Source organism: Pleurodeles waltl, chromosome 5 (genome assembly GCF_031143425.1).
Source record: "Pleurodeles waltl isolate 20211129_DDA chromosome 5, aPleWal1.hap1.20221129, whole genome shotgun sequence".
NCBI lineage: Eukaryota > Metazoa > Chordata > Amphibia > Caudata > Salamandridae > Pleurodeles > Pleurodeles waltl.
Genome location: NC_090444.1, coordinates 443,226,800 through 443,249,602, shown reverse-complemented (window position 1 = coordinate 443,249,602; position 22,803 = coordinate 443,226,800). Strand labels below are relative to the sequence as shown.

The following is a 22,803-nucleotide window of genomic DNA, read 5'->3' as shown; positions in this document are numbered from 1 at the left end:
TACAATTTTATATCCCTTGTATTATTTTCCTTATAAACGTATACCCTTTCTATGTAGTTATGTACATATACATATATATATATATATATATATATATATATATATATATTTATTATACTCCTACTGTAGAAAAAAACAATTAAACTCCCTCTATTGCACTATTCTGTCTCATCCTATATCGGTCTATCCTCTACCTCACTCTGACTCACCCCAAACCTCATTCTGCTATGATCTCCGTACTATCCTTTAACTCTTCCCTCCTGAAATCACCCCTTGACTCGCCCAAGCCTCATTATACTACTATGATCTCCCATATAACTCTTTCTAGAATCTTCCCTCCTATATCCCTATTTTATCCTATTAAATCAAACTAACACTCGCATGTCTACCCCCTCAAATTAACATCTTATATTTCCCTATACCAATCCACTACTAATTCTTTGGTTTTTGGAGTAGCGTGCTACTTGCCAAAATCGCTTCAATGCCTCGTCGGGGTAGTTAGCGTTAAATACAATTAGAATCAAACAGATGTAAGAAGAGTGACCTTTATCTTGGAAGTCTGTTCATCATTATCCTGGATGTCTGTTGTAAATATAAACTATAATCACTTTTTGTGCCCTGTTGCGAACCACTGTGATTGGCTGCTAAGGAAGGCATGGTGGCCTTCTAGGGACAGCAGATCGCCATTCCTTTGTTTGCTTTCCAAACAACATCTTTTAAAAGCAGCCCATGTTCCTTGCAGGGACAGGGGATGCTTAAAAGAAAAAGTTTCTTGTTTGTGTAGATGTTGGTGGGGTGTAAGCACTGGTTCACTGACCCCCGCCTGCTCCCCACTGCTTCCCAACATTCTCCATTTCCTTGTAGCTTATCTTGGGGTAAGCATTTCCTGTTCTCCTTGTGGCGTCTGACCTGCATATTTCCCCCTGGTTTCTCTGGGTGCATTTCAACACCATGTGAAACCAGTCCAGAGTTTTTAGACATAGTGGTCCAGAAACACTGGGCCACTCAGTAGCCCAGAGTGGTATCGCCACCCTCTTCCCCAAGATATTGCTTGGAGCAACTCTTAAGGGGCCAGGCAGTTCTGCACATTTTGTAAAGAAGTCTGACTGGCAACTAAGGCTGCTGAAGCATGGCATCAGTTGCACCCGTCTTCCTCTTTAGATAGCTTTATGCTACATTTTGTTACCTCTGCTTCATCCAACCCCACTTTGAAATGTCTGCATTGACCAGTAAAGCTGCACTGCGTTAAATAGATCAACACCAAGGTGTATTTATCTTTGCAAAGGTGCTATATAAATGCATCAGTCTCTCAGATGTACTCTTCATTACTTAAACAAGTTCTTCTTTCTTCATCCCTCTTCTGCAAGAGAACATTGCATCATAGGAATCAGAAGCCCATATTAGGTTATCATTGAGAAAAGTGAACCGATTGCATTTATGTAGGTGTCTTATGCCGTGCTTGAAAAGAAAACTTTTCCTGGTTTTTAAATTTTGTTTTTATTAGGTTTTTACGATCTTAGAAGTTGTTTATTTGCAGAGTACAGTTGGCACGTGTTTATGTACAATACAGAGCTGTTTTTATAGTGCCTTCATATCCTTATTTTTCACGAGCACTACATCTGTGTAGTGTACATCTTAAATTGAATCAGCTTATTTTATAGAACTTAAATTGCAGGTGAGGTTATCGTTATCACACAAGAAAATATATAGTACTGTATATTTTCACATTAGCAGGGTAAGTGGTTGAGGGATCTTTAATAAAGCTGTCACAAATGTCTTTTACAGAGGTGTGTGCTTATACTACGTGTTAAATTCCTGGACCACGGGGAGGGTTGAAATTATAATTAACAATTTTGCAGTTTTTGTACAGTCGGTGTATGCTACTGATACGTTATTTGCTGGAAGTCAAGGCAACCTATCTGCATTTTCATTTAAGAGCACTTAAAGGAGGTTGACCCATTAGCGAGCTCCCGGTTGCTTTGTCTGCCCCCTTCTCTGTTTCCTGTGTAAGGTAGGACTTCGTGCCTTAGCTCAAAGGGGGCAGACGATGCCATCTGGCAAGGATTGGATGATGGGGGGAGTTCTGGTCCCTTCTACACCATTATTGCCCTTCTCGCTAATAGCAATGCCAGGGCGAGGGATTGTTTTTTCGGCTTTTAATCCTTTTGAGCGATGGAGAAGCCCCAAGGTGCTTCGCTCTACGCTGTGTAGGGCTGTGTGACTCGATAGTCTAGTATTTGTGTAACACCCTTCTCCATAGCCTACAACTTCAGACATACACACATAAGGTGTAAGAACCCAGCTTGTGTCGATGTCTGGGTTCACAGATGAACAAGAAGGTGACCATAGTCTCATGGCCTTAACCTGGGTTTAACACGTACTTTATTATATGTTGCATTACTCAGTGGAAAACATTTTGAAATGGCTCAACTGATTTCAGTCGTTGGTAAATGATCTAATGTTAGTGTGAACTGTTTTTTTTTTTTTTTTTTTTTTTTTTTTTATGCGTCTCAGATTTATAGCTGACTCCATGTTGGCTCACTGATTTCCCTTCCCCGCCCGCTGAGCAGTAGTTTTTTGCTGTATGTATGTGGTATTAGTGTTGAGAGAAGCAAAAAATAAGGATAAGCAAAGCCAATAGCTATCGCCTATGCTAGAGCTATTGGCTTTGAAAATGTCTTTTAGCCATGTTGTACAGCAGCGCATCTGCTGTAAAGCATGGCTAAATGTTATTTAAAAAGTGCTTTGACTTGGCCAGCCCTGGCCGCACCACTGCACAACATGGCTAAAAAATAGTGTCAAAGCCAATAGTTCTTGCATAAGTGAAACGAGTTGGCTTTGCAAATGCTTTTTAGCCACGCCGCTGGTCAAGCCCATATCACCTTCACTTCACTTTTGAGGTAACCGTTCCTTTGCTGTTTTTTCATTACTTTGACTCCTAAAAGTGGTTAAACTGTAGATACGTAGGATTTATTTTCGGGCCCTGGTAACAGCAGTTGCTAGTGTATTGAGAAGTAAGTGATGAAGCAGAGTGAAATAGCCACGTCATAGTTTACATTTGTAACCATTCTTCGTGTTTTACCCAGTAGCACTTTGCACATTAGGGTGAGTTATGCAGATCGCCTACCTTCAGGAGCAAAACTACAGTTCCAAGAATGCTACTGACTCAAAGTGCCATGCTTGACATCGACTAATAAGCAGCTCTATGGAAGCGTCCTGTGAATTAATGGGCTTGTGAACCACAAGGTAAATAAGTGACCAAAAGGTAAATGGGACATTTTCCACAGAAACGCAGGATCTCCCAGTTTCACACCTTATCCTTCTCCCAATAAAATGCATCCTGCTTACCTTCTGGGTGAAGCTCTGATATTCAGTTGCAGATAGTAGCCGCTTCTGGAGTCCATCTGCAGCTTGTCCACCATGTCTGGGTAGTTGATCCTAGCACTGAGGTCTGACACCAGAAACAAGCAGGGAACATTTTCCTTGTTCTTGTGGGAAGCGCTTAGTAGTGGTCCTCAATGCGCTCTGGCCAGAGGAAGTAGACCTTCAGAAGGAATGTTATTGGAGACCGAGGCAGAGCAGCCAGGAGACTGTCCATTGATTCCCCATACCGCCCAACCCATGTCGGGTACTGGAGGCGAAGCTCCCAGCACCCAACCGACCCCCGAAGGGGACCTGATTCCAGTGCAGTGTTCAGCCTGAGTACAGCCTTTCGTGTCGCTACGCTGTGTCACAAACTTAATTTCACTTCCAAACAAACTTCCCTGATCCCAAAAAAATCACTCAACCACAGGAAGAGGGCTGGCCCAGCAACTAATTGACCAAGCATTGGTAAGCCCAATAGATCTTTCGGAGGTGAGACTTACTGGCTTTGCCACTGCTTAAGAAAATAAGCTGGCTGCTTCATAGTGCTTTTTTCTGGTGGGGGAGAAGGGAGGAAGGGTTAAGCAACAACAGTGGGAAAGGGGGCAGGAGTATGTGGCAGCCAAATACGGGAGGGGTGCAAGAGGGACAGATAAGCAACAATGATACGAGGGATGAGGAATGGGAGGCAAGCAAAAAGGACGGGAGGGAACAAGGAAGTGAGGCAAGCAACAACAGGAGGAGGGCAAGCAAGTAACATAGAGATGGTGGACTTGTCAGCCAGATGGGTGGGAGTGCAGCCTGTGAAGCTTTTTAACCAATGCAACAGTTTTGAAGGTGCGCCCAGCTAGAGGAGGCTGCGATGTGATCATATTTCTTGAGGTCATGGATGAGGTGTGCCATGTCATGTAGGATATCTTTCAGGAGGGGCTGGTATGGTGTACAGAAGACCACAAAGCGGCACATTCCACCCATGTAGATGTGAGGGTACCAGGGCTTGAGCAGCGGTGCTATAGTCACATTCTGGGTGACTCCATTTCACTTTATTCAGTTGAGAGAGCTGGTAGGAGGCTGTCATGGTTTTCTTGGAAATGTGTTCCTTGATGGTGCAGTTGATGTCCAGAATGAATCTAAGTGACTTGCCATTGAGTGAAAGTTGATGTTGGGAGCCATTAGAGGGAAGTAGTAATCACAATTATACATAATCATATTTGTTTTTGTCAGTGAATTTCAGGTGGATAGTTGTACATACATTCTCTTCTCCTTTCAGTAATTTTGGGATGTTGATTTTGTTAGTCATCCACCCTGGGTTTTATGTATTTTTATTTTCAAGCCAGGTGTTGTGGTATGAGAATGAGCAGGAGTTCTCGATTCGACCATGTTGAATTAAAGAATCAAATCTGTTTTCTGGATTTTTGGCGACTATTGTGAGAATTCGTCTCCCCAGTATAGTGTGCCCTCACCATTACCTCCCTCCTCCTGTCGTCCCATCTCCCACCTGTGGCTGAGGTGTTCTCACCTTACATCCCTATCAAGCAGCAATGATTTTATTCATTTTTAGGAATAGTTTGGAGCGCCAACTGACCAGTTTCTCAAGGGAAGCCGCGTAAACGACGACGGCTGAACGAAGATGGGTGTTGTCCACGAAAGCGGAACAACACTTTCCTGAACAACGACCCAGTTTTCCTCGCCTCAACCACGCATGTCTGAACAACGAACATGCGTGACTAAGGTAGAGGAAAACAGACTCAGGATCGGAGAGGACACGGTCTGGTAAGTGGGGCTGGGGTAGGGTTACGGGGTGGTTTTCGGGGCAGGGTGATGGTAGTTTTAGTTTTTAGGGGTGGAGGTGGGATAATTTCAGGTTTTAAAGGTGGGGGTGACGGGTCGGGGTAATTTTAGTTTTTTGGGGCAGGGGTCGTGGTAGTTTTAGGGGTGGGGGTTGGGGTAGTTTAGGTTTTAGGGACTGGGGAGGGGTCAGGGTATTTTTAGGGTTGGGGGTCTGGGGTTGGAAGTTTAGGTTTTAGGGGCGGGTAGCTGTAGTTTTAGGGGTGGGGGTAATTTTAGTTTTTAGGGGCAGGGTGGAGGGGTCGAGGTAGTTTTAGGTTCTAGGGGCAGGGTAGGGGGTCGCTCTAGTTGTTTTTTTTACGGGCGGTGGTGGGGGGTCGCAGTAGTTTTAGCTTTTGGGGAGGGGTGGGGGTAGTTTTAGGGGTGGGGGGTCGTAGTAGTTTTAGGGGCGTAGGTGGGGGTCGTGGTAATTTTAGCTTTTAGGGGCGGGTTGGGGGATCGCAGTAGTTTTAGGTTGTGGGGGTGGGGAGTCGCAGTAGTTTTAGGGGCGGGGTGGAGGTATGGGGGTCGCATGCTGGAACCATGCATGCCATTCCACGCATGCCTTTACCAGGAATGCCTTTACAACGACAAATTGTTGTTAAGGCATTTGTGGTATAGGCATTAGTGGTAATAACTCTGTTGTTCCGACCGCGTTGTTCAGCCATGCGTGGTTCCAGCATGCGGCGTTCGACGTATATTCGTTTCTCAAAGCTGTTAACGAGCATTGCTCCAAAGCCCATTTCTATATGGTGTATTGTGTAGTATATCGTATAGTCAGTGTTGTGTGTTTTGTTGTTGTTCGTAGTGGTGAGATTGGGGTCTTGTGGGTTAACAAGAAAAGACAACTGTAAGCAGTCCCTAAATAGGCCCTACCTTGGTCCAAGTTCTACCTAAATGCCAAGTATGGAGTAAATCTGGTCATTTCCTGACCAGGAGGGCATAATGATCTTAGGGGTTTCTGTTTGAAGTAAAAATGTAGCCACGTTTCGAGTCGGCTTGTGGGCTCCATATCAAGATCTACACGATATATGATGGGAAAAAATCAGAAGTGGTCAAAAATGAACTTTAAAATGTTGTACACATTCGCTGACGTAGCTAGAGCTATTATACAGCCAATAAAAAAAGCGTTTCGTATGCAAGCTCTTAAATTTAATACACACACTCTCTCTCTCGCAAAGAGCGTTTATATAAAAAATTGATAGAAGGGGGCGTTTTGCTTTTTTTTCTTGCTGGGAGAGAAAAATGTCTACCCGTGACAAATGTCTCATACTAACAGCATTAGGTTCTGTTTCTCGTTTAACTTGGGCTTCTAACAGCCTTTTGCCAGATTTGGAAGCTTGTTTGTGCTTTCTTAAGAATATCCTAGTAGTGTTTTGTCGAGTTGATGAAAGTTTGTTGCGTTAATGAAAGTTTGTTGCTTTAGTATTCCGCGCGTTTCTCAGCTGTCGTTAGACATAAGCTGGGTTTCCCCTTCACTGGCCTGCATGTTTTGCAGGAACTGTGCTGGAACTGGTGTGGGTGGCGGTGCGCGCGCAGATCGCTGTCGAAAACCCAGTGTCTGCCTTAACATTAATAAACCTACAAAAAAGGGGGTTGCCCAACTTGCCTTCTAGAGTCTTGAGCAAAAACTGTTATGAATGCCAGGATATTGTCTATAGAGGGACAGATCTATATGACCTCTTATCGACAATAATAGCTTAATTGTTATTGGATCATCAGTATTTTATTATACTTTATCTTAACAAATCATCTATCTATACACTAAAATATGAACAGGTTCGGTACAAGAAAACCGAGCAACGACTTCCCTCAATTTGGTCTGTGCGGTGAGCAGCAACAAAACGCCACCTAAATATTTACACACTAAAATGACACTTTTTCACACGTTCCTCATATCACAAATTATCAATGAAGACGGCCAAATCCACATAGTCCGTTTTTGGACTACTTGGATTTGGCCGTCTTCTTTGATACGTTGCTGGTCACGGTAGAGACCTAATCGAGGTAGGGCGTCTCTTTGTTTTCTTATACGGAGCCTATTCATATTATGGTGTATAAATGAGATTTAAAGAAAACAAAGTAAAAGAAAATACAGATGATCCAATAATAACTAAGACATTATTGTCGACAAGATTCCATATAGATCTGCCCCTCTATAGTCATCGTCCTTGTCTTCTTAACATTAATAAACGGCAAGAGCTGGCCGTGCCCTGTGGGCCTCAAATAGTTCAGAATGCAACAAGGGACTGCAGGCGCGAGCATGGAAACAGTAGTATCGGGTTACAGTTTGAAAATATCGCTGGAACACGTTGGCTGCTGCCACACTATTAACTGGCTGCGTAATTGCACTGCTTATTTGTGAAAGACGATTTTTTTTTGTCTGACTTTTCCAATTAACGTGGGTGTAGCTGCAGGGACCTGGGCACTTGTGTGCGCAGCGTGTAACCCGGGTTAAAACTCCTGCGACTAATGCTTGTTTTCAATCGCATAAAACCGTTTATTTTTAACCTCTCTCTTAAACGCGCGTCCAAGAATGTTGTAGATCTCTATGGATGCCGCTACTTCGTGCACAAGGACGTCTATTCACCAAAACACCGGGGGAAGCGGAAGTGACATCAAATGCACTTTGACCTCTAACAACATCACAGGGGTGGGTACCAACATTAGAGCCTCCACATACCTTTTAATTTGCTGTCCAAGGTCTAGAATAAGAGCAAAGAGTAGCAAATACAGACCGTAAACAAGAATCTTACTGCTTCATAATGAGTGCAGTACGAAATGTGACGCAAAAAATCGTACCACACTTTCGCCTCCGTGTATTTGGGAATTGCCATGCAAATAAACATGGGGCTCGAAATCTGTGTGGTTCCAAATTGGAGACGCAATTTTAAGTCGTAGGCAGAAATATTAGTAATTTTAAGGGTATTTTTAAATTATTTAAACTGTCACAAAAGGATTACCAAACAGAAGCAGAATTTACATGCTAAAAATAGAATACTTTCTTAAAATCTTATTGAAATATCACCCCGAGCATTTCTATATTCTCAAAACATAAACAAGGGTCTGTATAGTTCTCTAAGAACGGTGGCACCCTCGGTTCCAGGCATGTAGCAAGGGCAGTGGTTGGAGTGCCAACTGACAAGCCAAAGTAAGCATGTGATAAATGACATCCATGGAACAGTGATGGTTTTTTGAGATTTTGGAAAGGAGGTGCAAGTAGAACTGGTGCAAATTCTCCATCTACATGTTCAACAAGCAATTTCTCCCTGTGTGTGCGGTAACTTAGATGTAACTAAGTCAACAGATGTTTTTGAGATGTTTGGTACCTACATATTCTTTATATTTTTTGTTTCAGATATGAAAAAATACTGAGTGTGCAGCGTTTGACAGTTTTTTTTCACTGTATTTACGAGAAAAATACTTTCCATGGTGCAATTGAGACAGCGCTATAGGCGTAGGGAGGGCTCGTGAGAGTGTGTAAGTTGTGCAAGTGAAAATATGCAAATGTTTGTACCTAATTTAGTAATTTCATGGCTCGCGGGATGAACACGTTGTGGATAAATCACACATATTGATGACTATTTTCCTCGTACTGCAGTTGCATAGTGTTTGGAAAAAAGACAAAATTAAATAATACGTTTACATTTTTTAAGTGCCAACACTTTATATGCACAATTTTCAAAATCTATATTAATTTGTGCTGTTCATTGCAGGCTTCACACATCTCATGTTAGGTACATGTGGATATAATTTTGTGTAGCAATTTCATCCTACAACTTTTGTTAATGTCCAGAAAGTTCCTTGGCATTGCCCTGCAATGCCTAGATGAGGCCTTCTAAATCACAGCCTACGATCTCCTGGTTGGGTACACGCCACTGCTAGGAAAATAATTGTAGGGCAGTGCCCCCTGGCAGCCCTCTCTGAGGCGGTATCATCCCGGAGAACAGGCACGAGCGGAAGCTAATGGCATGCACGTGCTCACTGCCTCTTCGACGGCGTCTTTACTGGCTGGTAAATCCACCGCCGGCAGGGCAACCCCTTTCCTTCAGGCCCGACTTTTTGTTTTTTCTACTCCTTCTTCGCTGACCCCTCCCCCCCCGTTCGGAATGGGAAAGCAAGGACACTTTTCCTGGAGGTGTCAGCTACGACTTTTGGCCGGCTTCATTGACCGTGACCATGCAGTGGACTGTAAATCCGGGCCCCTGAAGCGTTCCTTCTAGGCTCGCCTCCAGCCCAGAGAGACCCTTTTATGTGCCCGGTCTAGAATTCTTCATCAGAGGGTGCATAGGCATGCCAGTACACCATGTTCTTTCAAATGTAAGGCTTAATAGGGGGTCGCGGAATTGAAAGCACCAGGAAGAACGTTTTCCAGGCTGAAAAGACGATCAACTTTTAACAATTTTAGTTGTAAATTTTTTTCTTCAAAAAGAGACGGACAAGTAAGCTGGAAGCCTCTATTTAGCTAGCAAACTGGAACGCACTGTGCAGATACCGGATAGGATATCTTCTCTTCCCTGGACGACTCCTTGATTGTAATTGATTGAATCATGAAGTCATTTAGCAGCAAGAGGGCGACCATTTTTTTTAAAATAAAAGAATAAATTGCAATAATGGGTATTTTTAAGGTCCTTAGTGACCGTTTCCTCTACTTTAGTAAAGATAAGTTCTTGTAGAGTCTCATCTCGCTGATTTGCATGTACGGTTTGGTCTCCGTGACTCTTACCTGATCTGGCCAGCTTCTAACACCATGTCATCGGCGAACACGGTCAGGAAGCTACTGCTAACATTTAAAGACATTTGCAATATAAATGTATATTAAACAGGTCTATAAGCTTGCAAAGGATTTTATTTTGTAGATTTCAGTGTTTGTTTTGTAACTTTTGTTCTTCATCCCGGATGCTAAAAGCATATTTCTGATGTAATTGTATTTATATAGCGCTTACTACCCCTGACGTGCCTTATCTACTTTCATTGACTCTACGTTCGAGTCACAGGGGAAACATATAGGCAGCTTTTCATCGAGTTGAGAAGCAAAGGTATGGAATCCCATTGAAACCCAAAGAGATGATTTTCAAAATGTTCAGTTTTTTCCAGTCCTTAAAATCGTGACCATCCAATAGGTTCAGGACGCCTAAAAAGATGTTCCTCAAATGGAGAAGTGAAATGTAAAAATGTAGACATCTCCTTGTCGATTCTGGAACCTGGTCTCCCCCTGCCCGATTTATCCAGGTAGCAATGCATTGATCAGTTTCAGAAGACAGTGACGGTCCACGCTGTACTCAGTCCAGATTTTCTGTGTGAATTAAGATCCAGGAGATCAAGGTAGTTGGTAGCGAGAGAGATTTGCAGAAGGAGACAGTTTGCTACATGCATGTGTGTCACGCTCTTCAATAACTTCTCTGTGCAAAAAAGCCCTAAAAGGTTTACAGACACACTATGGGCCTCATTTTGACTTTGGCGGTCCCACCACGGAACTGCCAAAGCCGCAGGGAGCACGACACCACCATGGTGCCCCCCGCCCTATTACAGTGTTCCCGCCGGTAAGACTGGCAGAAACAGTGCTATGAGATGGCATTCGGCTCCCTTAAAGGAGCCGAGTGCTATCTTGTAGCACAGAGGTGGCTAACCACCACCGTCCAAAGGCACACTATCTGCAAAGCAGTCAGCGCACATAACGATGGTGCTGGCCAAGGGGAGCCTTGCACTGGCCATGGCATGGGGATTGCAGGAGCCCCCCTGTGGCCCCCAGCACACCCTCACTGCCAGGCTTTCCAGTTCAGCGCTGCCCTGGCTGAGTACATCTCTGACCGTGGTCATGCCATCGGGAACCATATTCCTGCCGGGGACAGCAGTCTTCTGGTGGATCCACCTGCAGGGTTGTAATTGGGTTGTCGGACAGCCTAGAGTGCGACAATCCGACGACCATCACAGCGAGAATGGCGATCCTCGGACTGCCACAGTCGTAATGAGGCCCTAAGACTTGCAGGCATTATAACTTGTGCTCATATTTAATAACATATTTTCTCATAGTACTTGGTACTGCTGTTTTGTCGTTTTGTAGCACTTTAAATGTCAGTGGTACTCAATGAGTTGGTTTTGAAATATTGAAAGACTGGGTCAGCCCTAGCGGATTTGAACCTGTAACCTGCAGGATACGCAGATCCTCACAGTGTATTCTTCACTCATAGTACAATCTTGAAGATTAAAAATGGATGGTACAAGGGGAAGCGCAAGGATGATGGTTCTTACCCAGGACTTAAAGGCCAGCTACTCATGCCATTAGCTGTGATAATTAAGTCTATTATGAATGGCCTCTAAATTCTGATTGGGCCGTTAGCAAGAGATAGAGGCCCCTATGACATTTTGCAATCTGTGCTAGGTTTGCAAGAACTAGTGTCTTTCTCCAAGAGACATTCCAGAGAAATATCTTGCACATTTTAGAAATAACCAGGGGAATCACATTCAGAATTACCGATTTCCCTGGTAATTTCTCATTTCTGAGTGGACCATCGGGGCTCTGCTTATACTACCTGGTAGCTATCCCTCCCCCTTAAGTTACCAGCACCTGGTTCTAATTTGTAGGTAGACTTTCTATAAAATGGTTAAAATTGATTTGAAGGTATACATTTTTCAAATGTTAAATAAAGCTCCCAAGCTAAAATTCCATTAGCAGTATCTTTCCAGAAAATCAAGTGTTCCTTGCTTGGAAGCCTCCACTGCAACAAAACCACAGAACCTTTATTAACCTTGTTTAAGAATAGATTTCCTCTTGGGCAACCGAGCAGCAAATATTGTGTAAGATGAATGTTATTAAGAACGTGTAAAACACCCTATCATTACTTTAAGAAAATGGTATTTAAAAGTGACAATATTATTCGCATATCTGTATGGCGACATGGAAAGTTTAAAGTACATTGAACACATCACAGACGAGTTTCATGTCTATGACTCAAGCTATCTGGGAACTCCTTGCCCGCATCTGAATCAGATCTTGCATTCCCCCCATGGAATGTCAGCCCTGTGGACACGACAAAAGCTTGCTCAGATCCACTTCGACTGATCTGTCTGCAGGCAGGCTTTTGTTGGTCAAAACATATCCAGCATCTCCCTCAACTCCAGAGCATTACACTGTCTCTCCACTGAGGCCAGAATCAAATTCAAGTTGTCCTGCATCTAAGGCCCTTGCTTAAACAAGTAAAACTCCGTTGCTCCACACTCATTCTTTCTCGTAGTGGACCTTTTTAAACTGAGCTCTCTGACGGAGTAATAGAGATACATCGAGGACTTGTATCTGCCGAGGGAAACAAAAAACACGTCATGTGTTTGTATTATATTTCGACTAGTAATACTACTCTTTAATTCGTCCCAGTTTTTCTCCACTCATTCTGTCTAATGCCTTTGCTGTGCTTTTCAGAGTAACAGGCTACAGTCGAGGTTGAGTTTCCCTGTGCAGTTTGAAAAACATATATTTGGAAAAATATTCACTTTTAGTTTCTAAAGATAGGATTTATAATGGACAAGCTTCAGGCTGTATTTTCGCTTGTTCTCCTGGTTTAAAAAGACTACCAAAACTGTCTTTAGTTCATTTTTTTCCCTTAAAACAAAGGCTGAGGTTTGGGCTGGGGGCAACCTTCTTTCATGCCTCCATAAGCTCTTGTAAGGTGGCACACCATTTCAGGGTCCACCGATTGGTGAACATTTCCAAACACAAAACAGACGAAATCCTATCACATATAAACACAATCAAAATGTGTAGTAGTTTAGTGAATGGCCCATTCAGCTCCAGGTGAATAGAGTGTGGAGGTGAGTATTAGGAACGATTTAAATTAAAATATTCCTACAATTTGGGCATAGTTTTAATGTTGGGGGTCACAGACAGACCAATTGTGTTTGTGTTTTTTTATTTTATTTTTATTTATTTTTTTAAATGTGTTTACATATTTGTATTCACAGGCCTTCTGAGCTCACATATCTGTACTTCAAAGAACATCTGGCAAGATGTAGGCAGCACATCCTTCACCTGCCGTCTCCTGCACTTCTTCACCTGATTCGGCTTGGTGCCCAAAAAAGCCAAGGAGCAGACTGGCCTGAAAGTAAAGTAAGTGAAGGTTAAACGACCCATAAGCATCCTTGTTTCCTTCCATGCAGAAATTAATTGACATGTTGAGCAACTTCATGGTGATAAATAAACATCTATTTCTTTAACAAGTAGGCCCAGGGTTTTTATTTTTATTTTGAACAATTGTGTTTTGAGCATAAAGATGCCTCTTGTGAATGGCTGTGGGAATATGGTAATGTTGGATGTGGGAATATGGTAATGTTGGATGGAGGCGCCGTGCTGGAGCGTGTTACTGGGGTTCTGTAGAGTGAATGAGCAGTGGTGTGGAATAGTACTGTGGTGCATGGATGTGTGATAGTTGTATGTTGGGAGTTGTGTGGTGATGGGAGTTGGCATTGTTGTGCAAGGGAGGGGTGTGCCCTGCCGGTGGATGGTGGTAAGATGGAAACCAGTAATGGTGTTGTAGTATTTTGGTGTGAGAGGACAGCGGCATTTGAGGATGGCTGTGTGGTTATGTAATGTTACTATTTCCTCCAGAGCATGACTGTTGCCCTATTGGGCGCCCTGGCGCTAACCTCGTCTGATTCGCGACATGCCACGGGCATATTACTTTAATATGATGGTTTTTAGAGCTTTCCTAAATGGCATGCACCCAGACTTAGATTTCAGGGAACGAGAGGGGTTGTTTCAAGATGTCTGCCTGATAAATAAAAGCACGACTTCTGCTTGGAGATGAGCGAAAACGAGGACGTTTTAGGTTATGTTCTAATACAAAATGAAGAGGCTGAGTGCTACTGTATACGATAGTTTTGTCCTGCAGATTAGTAGGGTTTTTTTGTACATAACTTGTTGTACCAAACGTAATGCTTTATATCTGAGTATTTTATCTATTGGGAACCAACAAAGTGCCCATCTGTATGTGGGGAAATGTGCGACTCTCTTTTCAGGTTGAACATAACACGAATTGCTAAATTCTAGAGCTTCTTGAGCTCTGTATAGGAACCCCCCCCCCCCCCCCCCCAAGTAAAGATTATTACAATAGTTAATCCTGGGGAGTTACAGGCACAGAGGGGTTTCCACACGATTTTATGTACCCGTAGATACCACGACACTTCGAATCCCGTTTGCACATTCCCGTTTGGTAATCCTGTTCTGGAGTTATCGGCCAGAATAGGATTACCAGCTAACTATAAACCAGCTCGTACCAGTGACTTCTTCGTAAATACAATTCCACAGAGTCCAGTTTGTGACTCGAGATGTGGATTTTTTGTGCGCAGCTGCTGCTTTTTAGCAAGTAACAGCGGTTTTCACAGCATCCATTATCACCAGTGTTCACATCCCTGGGTTCCATATTCGCTTCTAGGCGCACACAATTTACTCTTGCTCGGCGCTGTCTTATTCAGAACGACCTTTTCGGCTTTATATTAATTAAAATGCAACCAGGTCTTGTTATGCTCCTTTCTTTAACCTACGACACACCCAAATAGCTAGTAATATATTTTGTCTTTGTTCACAGATACTTTGAAAGCAGTACATCGCCTTGTAGAATGCTGCAACTGAATAATTAATAGCAACTTCGAAAGGCGTAATTAAATGAAGCTGGACAAGGTGCTTGGTGCCTAACTGGATGCAAGGGAATCCCCAATCCAGTATTCTTAGGACTTGATTTTAGCTGCCTACCAGCATAAGGCCCGAAACAGGAAAAAAACATAAATTTACATCTTGCCCCTATTTTTATTTTTTTTTCTTCATTATTATTCCCCAATATTCCCAGTAGTATGCCTGGTAAACTGCACCAAGTGCATGTTTCTCGGCATACTGCTGGGAATGTCATGTAACAGCTCTCGCAGTCTCCTTCTCCATCCTGTGGGGAAGTCCACATAGCGTAGACTAAGGCATGTGAAATAAAGCCCGCTGGACAAATGCACATTTTTTTTCCTGAGTGAAAAGATTTTTCCCCCATAGAAAAAGCTCTGTCATCGGATCCCCACCTTCAATATCTGAGAGTGGTCTGTCTCCTTTCCCATCCGGAAGCGGAAGTTACTGCAGCCCTTGGTTGGAGTAAATTTCCAGCCGTTTCCTGGGATGGAAAGGCTCACATTGGAGTTTATGAACACCCACAAACATGCATGTCGGTGGACGTTCACAAGCTTACAAGGCAAACCGTGCTTTTGCTCACTTCCCACAATCTGCATGAAGTTTATTACCATGTATTTTTCTGCACTCCCGACTGATAATTCACAGTACTAAAACCGTTTACTCCTGCCCGGAATTCTTTTGTGAATTTCTGAGAGGTGGAAATGGAGGTACTTTTGGCTGTGAACGTGTTTATGGCCAAAAATACTATTGTGAATCGGGCCAATTGTTTTCAGTACTTTTAAAAAACATAGGGTGTTGGTTTCTGCTGAATGCTCCAAGTGTTCTCATCTCTGGTTGCTCTCTCTTGCTGTATTTCAGCTGTACATATTAATTTAATCTATTGCTAAATTTTTCTTTGTACACTGCACCATTACCCTGTGACTATGGTGCACTCAGAACGCACATAAAACATACATGCCTTGATTCTGAACATCCTCAGACCTGTTGAATAAAGTATAATTCCCTAATCTCTAGCCTCTTCACGGCTTGATGTTTTGCCCTGCACATTACAGTTTGGTTATCCAGTGGTTGCCCTCTTATATGGTAAGTACATTTTTTACATCGAGAACACCTGCAATCTCACCTTTGATATTTTGCTAAGTTGTTACTGTAACTTTCTTTAGCAACCCCAAAAGAATATATAAATTGACCCAAAATTGAATTTTTAAATTGGATTGCTTTGTCCTGTAATGAGGGTCATTTATTCCTTATAATACATGGTCACTCCTTTATCCTTCCCACAAACCGTTTAAATCCTAAGTGTTTTGCTCTTTCATGTTTACTGCAGCAATGAAGAATACAAGCAGAATCTATACCATGCAAGTAAATACACCAAAAAGCAGTTAGTGATTTTTGGAAACACATGTTGGGATCAGTTTCATGCATGACAGATTACAAAACTGCTGCTGCTCAGATTTTATACAGATGTTGTCTTTTCTGTAATGACCTGTAGCCAAGGCCATTGGAATTACGTAGCAGGGTTGGGTAAATGTTGCAGCAAAAAAGGCAAATTATGCAGTGAAATGCAGCATATTTTGTGATAGTATTTTATCATTTTTACACACGTTAACACTGTATGGGCATCAGACACCTCATTTTAACACCAACATATAGCAGTGAGAAACCAGTGAACCTTTTCCAAATGGCCTTCCACTGCACAGCAACATGTTTTGCTGCATTTTTTGTAACTTTTGAACCGTTTGAGCTAGAAACAAATTTTGTTTGTTAAAATCTGCAGATTGTGCAGCAGATGAATTGTGTGTAAGGATTCCGAATGGTATTTATTTAACATTTCAGTCTGTATACTTCCATATTTAATTTTTGGCCATATTTTTGGTATTTATTCAGTGTTTTGAGAATTGAGTCATAAAATGGTATATTTCCATATGTGTTTAATAACCATGCACTCAAACTATGATGCTTGTCTCATTTTAGCAAATTAAGCAGGCAAATATAACAAAACATTACACCCACAGATAAATATTAGCACTGTATTCAAATGTCTATAGTTAATGAAATCTCATCCTGTTTTAACTCCCCATGCTGCCTCTGCTTTGCGGTCGGTTTGGAATTGATAAAGGACAACATGGCGAGTCTTTCAAGAAAGAACAATTTTTTTTTTGTATTTTTCCACTTTTAAAATAAATACAGACTGTAAGCACATTGTTTTATGTCTGTATTTTGCTGTAAAAATCGGTAACATGGAAAACTAGGAGCCTTAATTATGTGGCAAAGGCAGCTAATCTATAATTAAGCGGCCACACAATTGTATAATTCAAGTGGCCTTGCCTGTAGCGTGGAAACAAACTAACATGTTGCCTAAACACATCCTTTCTGCTGATCACCTTTTCTTTTAGAAAAAGCTGACCAGAAGTAGTTTCTGTGTTCCTTGTTTAAACTGCAGCTGTAATTCGTCCACAAGGCATTGGAAGTAGTTTACAACTTGTCTACAAGCATTTGATTATCCTTGTGAGACAAAAACAATCATTTGGCTTTCATACTGCGGGTGGAATATACATAATTGAAGGAGTGTCATAGCACCTATCCGAGTTCTGAAAGTTAATCCTTTGGGGACGTTTATTGCAACACAGCCAATGAATAAAATGTTTTTATACTCGGATTTAGGATGTGCTGTAGTAGATTTTAGTACGTTTAAGCTCCACCATGTCTGCCTACAGGCTCTCATTTTTTTTCTTCCGTGTACCAGGAAGTAAACAGGATTTTCTGTGTGTGAAATAGTAAATGCAGTTTCAATATCTTCAGCGGGTTGTAGCTCCGTCAGCATTAACTTCACACCTAAAATAAGCTACTTTGTACTCTTTTTTGAGTGTAGAATTGTTTGTTCTATTGCAGGAGGGGGCCCAGAAGTGTCTTTTATTTACTCTGGGTGTGTTCAGTTTTTGGTGGAGCTGCACAGTCAGGCAGATCGCGCCAGAAGTCTAGAGCCCACAGTGCCGCTCCCCTTACTTCAACCTTTGGACTCTAGTGACTAAAGTTTTTCAACCTGTGAATTCTTGAGATTACTAGTAAAACCTTAAGGAAACAAAAAGACTCCGCGTGGCCTTTGAGGGTGGGATTTCTAACCTGGACGAATTAGTTTGAATTCGTTTTTACCTCAGGTTGTTGCGTTTCCACCTCTAGCAACACATTTATAAACGTTTCTTCTAAAATATTGTAATGTGTTTGAACGACAATGCAGCGCCGCACAACAGTAAATGTTGCTTTGCGTGGTTTTCGTTCCTAAAGTGGTATGTTCTGTGGTCCATAAAGGAGGGCAGGTCCGCCACTGAGAGCAGGTTGATCAGAAAGTAACGCTCAATGCATATAACTAAGAGTTCTCATACTTTGTGTACCCCAACGTTGTACTCCAACTTAACCAAGTGATATTTTGGAGTGGGCACTTGTAGTTGTTATGATAGTAGATCATTCCCACAAAAAAAAGTAAGCTCCACTGCCCGTGGAGGTGTGGACTGAGTAGAAGGCGGGTCATATCTCATTTCAGTATAAGTTGGAATGATCATCATGTTGACATCCGAAATGCTAGTCCTGTGGGCAATCCAGCAAGAACCCAAAATGCATTTCATGCTCCTCGATTGATGAACAACTGGACCCAACAACATGGTGGACATGCTTGTGGGTTTACCGTATCTGACCACCTATATGCTCCTGTTGACATGCGCCACCACATAATAGCAGCTCTTTGAAGCCTGAAGAGTTGTGATCATTGGTGTTGAATGCAAGTTTCCTACAGCCTTCAAGCTGAGATAAGTAGTAGTTTTGGAAAGAGATGGAAACATGTCCTCCAAGCTGCACCAGCTCAGGGGTAATGGTTCCTGGGCCAGGTACCTACCAGCTTATAGAATGCAGAGATGCCACAGCTCTTTGCTTATCCACTCATACTTCTCCATGTCGCCTCAGCTTTAGGTCTCCACCCCAGTCTTTCTCCCCAGCCCTTCGTTTACCATGCCCTAGAGGGCCTAGGCCTCTGTGTCAGTGTAGTGGTGATGCTCACAACAGGCATGCCAAGTTGATATCTTTCATGCCTGGAAATTGCCTTACCATTAGCATTATCCAAGTGTCCGTTGCGAGTGCAAGCTTAACTGTAAGGAAGACATTTATTTTGAGATGCACTGACTATATATAATAAGGCTGGACGCTACCCAAGAGTTTATAAGGTCTGTTATCTTGTACCAGCCTGATGTTATCTGACAAGGATGTTATATTCTTGTTGGCATCCAAGTTGCAGCAAAAGTTGCATATGGAGGTGCCTCCAGCTCACGTCCCTGCTCACCCACCCCTCACACTCTGCATCAGACAGATGTGGAAGGCTTCTCATAACCTCTGACCTGCAGAGGCAGCAAATGACTGCTTTACCACCGGTGCCTGCGTACAACACCGAGTGTACGATTACATCCTTTTCATAACGCCGCGGTGCATTTTAGTCTACTTTATAATCTATAATGGTTAATTTTATGTAACATTATAGCTCTACTAATCAGTGTGATATCTCTTTCCACTCAATTGCAATCTCCTGAAATATTTGAACAACACTAATGGCAGTAAGAGTTCTTGTTGCCCAAATACACTCATGGCGTGGAGCAGTCGCTCACTTTCTGCCCGCCTTTAGCGCGGACATTGAATTTAGGAGTGAGGCCAGCTCAGTAAAGCTGAGGTGACATTAGCCAAAGGCTTATGTGGGATAGGGATAATCTGGAATGGCGTTTTTTGTGGAAGAATGGATGGCAGATCCAAGACAATGTGTTAAAGCCGAAATTCGCACACTTAGATACATGAGGGGGACAACTTGGAAACCGAGCAGGGCTCAGGCATGGAGTGAGTTGTTGCTGTGCCAAAAAGGGACCAGCGACCTACTTGAACTGAATGAGATTGGTCCTGATATAAGAAAGGGCTTTGACTGTATAGTTATCACTGCATATTGCGAGAATACTGTTTACGGACAACAACAGCTCCTAGTGGAGCATGGGGTATATATTTGTTGGGAACTAGTGACGTAGCAAGCACATCCGCAAACGGAATTGTAACGCAAGTAATCTGTGATTAAAGAGACTCAAAAAGCTTGAACAGGAAATAGAAGTGCTCTGGGGCGACGCTGTGTTATTGTTTTCTTTAATGTGTCTGTATTTCTGAACAGTAGCTACTGCAATTATCAAAGAGAGGAAAACTGGCATAAAAATGTCAAACATATATTTTTTAAAAAGTGCATATCTCTGAACTCAGTCTTCAAATTCCAACGAAAGAGTAAAAATAACCACAAATGTTCCCAAAATATTTCAAAAATAGCAAGACACTCTGGGTTGACTACCTTGTAATAAGTGGGTAGTGTCTTACAACTTTGTTACACTACGGAAGCTGATTTTCTATCATTACCACAGTGGTTTGGATTTATTTTTTTTGATGTTGATTTTTTAATTTTTTTTTACAGGCTAGTACTTCCACCAGTTAATGCAGTACATCGTCTATTAATGCTTCCCAGCCCCTGAATCCTAAACCGTCTAGTGCACTGGTGTCACCAAACTGACTTGTACCAGCTCCCATCTAGAACCCATTTCCTTCCTGCACCCAAACATTGAAAGGTCCCCTGCAGAGATCAAATCAGTTGCCAGCCTATCCACCTTTTAAAAAAGCACCTTTCCTTACCTTAGGCTACTTTACTGGACTTTTCTTCTGTATTATAGGTAATGTCTCCCAGCAGAAGTCTTGTCTACTAGAACCATCATCACATCTCTACAAATGACTCCTTTTATCCCTCTACACTGGCATTTCTTTTCTGAATCCCGAAGCTTGCCTTCTGCAACGTGTCTTGCTGCATAATACTCTTTCCTTCGAAGTCCCTCTCCATTTCAAGTTGTTGTCCTGACACAAAGTCCTTTGGCTCACTTGCAGACTCTCCCAAAATAGAACATACCCAGTGTCTCTGGCCACCCTCACCTGTCCTGCTTTCTCCATTGGATAACGGGCATAATTGATGAATGTGTGCCCTTCCAGGCCTTCCTGCAATGCCCCGAGAAATAACTATTGATGACTTTTATACCTGCAGGCCTCCAACGTATTCCTTATCCCCTCCTCCCCCAAAGGAACAATATATTGTGTTGTTTAGTCCAACTTGAAAATTCCTGTCATAGTACAACACAGCCCAACATAAAGTTGGCATACTGGCGCACCAGCTGCCTGATGACTTGATCATGATTTTGCTGTTTTCTGCAGTGGCTGGCTTGTTGAGCCCTCCAATCTGACCATGTTTCTGCAGCATGTGACCTATTGCTTCATCAATCACAATTACATTTATGAATCCATTCCTTTGGATGTTGTTAGCCTTGGGCCAGCCCACCACCATCCTCATCCACCCGAAGATGAGTGTAGGAGAGGGGTAGATTGCAGGAGTCATTTACCAGCTCCTTGCGTAGGAGGCTACCTAATTCCCCATGCCATTGTCTGGGCAGGCTTTCCCTTCACTGCCCCCACAATCGTGATCATGAACATTTGTTAAATAATAACGGAACAGAGGGTCTTACCCTTATATACGAATATACAGAGTACCAACACGAATAGGAGTCGAACAAGAAATTCTGGCTGAAGTCTGGCTGAAGCTAGCTTTTTGGTCCTGGATATTCTAGTCGTCATGCAATAAGGATGCTCTGTAGCCAACTTCTTTGGTAGTTATGCAGGAAGAGGGCACTCCCTCGGAACAAATTAAACAGAACTTATCTAGCTTTCTCCGTACTCCTCTTAGCTACCAGACAGCCCTCCTTCACGACTCCCACGTCTGTCTCTGCCAGACTTCTCCCGAACTAGGGCATGACCATTAAATTGGCCTATAATGCTTGAAGAACAGCAAATCACCATACCGCTGATACCCAATGCGCAGTCCATTTGTGCTAGCAAACAATACTTTACTCTGTGTTGCACCAAAATACATTTCTGCCACAGCTGCTGGACACTTTGTCCCAGCGAATGGCATATTTGCTAAGAGGATGAGTAATCTAAGACCTAATTATGGTCATATTCTCATGCAAAAATAACCACGCGGTGTTGCACATTTGTTGTTCTGTGTCACAAATATGAATATTTATTTTGTGTAACAGTGGCAAAGCGGCCATATTGCCTGGCACAAGGATGAGCATGTCTTGAGGGCACACTGGTTTGCACTAATTTTCGCAGTTGGTTGAGACTTTGAGTTTTTTCATCTTGTGAGTGTTCGGTTTTCTTTTCTCCAAATAAAAAATTTCTATTTAGTGAAATATGTTTAGCAGTTGGGTAATGGGAGTCATCAGAATAAAATGGACCCCTGTGTGCATGGAGTTGCACTAGAGATTTCTGTGTAGGTACCTGTTGCTTGCCAAGTTTCCAACTCCTCTTGCCACTCTTGGTGTTAGGACAGGTTTTTTCAGATTAAGGCCTTCTACTTGTATTGCTTATTTTTTTATAGCGCACCAAATGACATCTAGTAGGAACTTGAGGCTAGTATCACAGCATTGACGGATTGGGTCATCCTGGCTGATTTAGTTGTTATCGGGCAAGGCAGAGCAGAAAACACAAAGATCTCCTTGAGAGAGTAAAAGTCTGCTTTATTAAGGCAGGTGTCTGGTCAAAACAAAATAATATAATATATATATATATCACTCATTAGCCACCTCACTAATATAAAGTACATAACCTAACCCTATCACATCCTTAATCTACCCAAAACCGTAGCCCGCAACATCTCACTCCTACCCGAAAGTCAAACACTCCCCATCAAACCATGTCTTCTGCTCCCTCACAACATCCCCTTGTAGTGAGCCACAACTCCTCTCTACCCGCCTCCTAGCTGTATACAACCACCCTTTGATGTTCAAACCCTCTTCTAATTTGTGTCTCCTCTCCTCTCCTCCTCCTCCTGCCACAATCTATCC

The 22,803-nt window shown here is 42.6% G+C and overlaps 1 protein-coding gene across 1 annotated transcript in view; it reads left to right on the top strand.

Annotated features, from left to right (window-relative positions):
- The window catches only part of SERTAD2 (SERTA domain containing 2), a 113,207-nt gene that overhangs the window by 52,678 nt on the left and 37,726 nt on the right, over positions 1–22,803 (top strand). Inside the window, exon 2 of the mRNA XM_069234253.1 lies at positions 13,147–13,291. The gene's annotated coding sequence lies outside the window, so the exon portion shown is untranslated. The remainder of the gene's footprint in view (positions 1–13,146; positions 13,292–22,803) is intronic.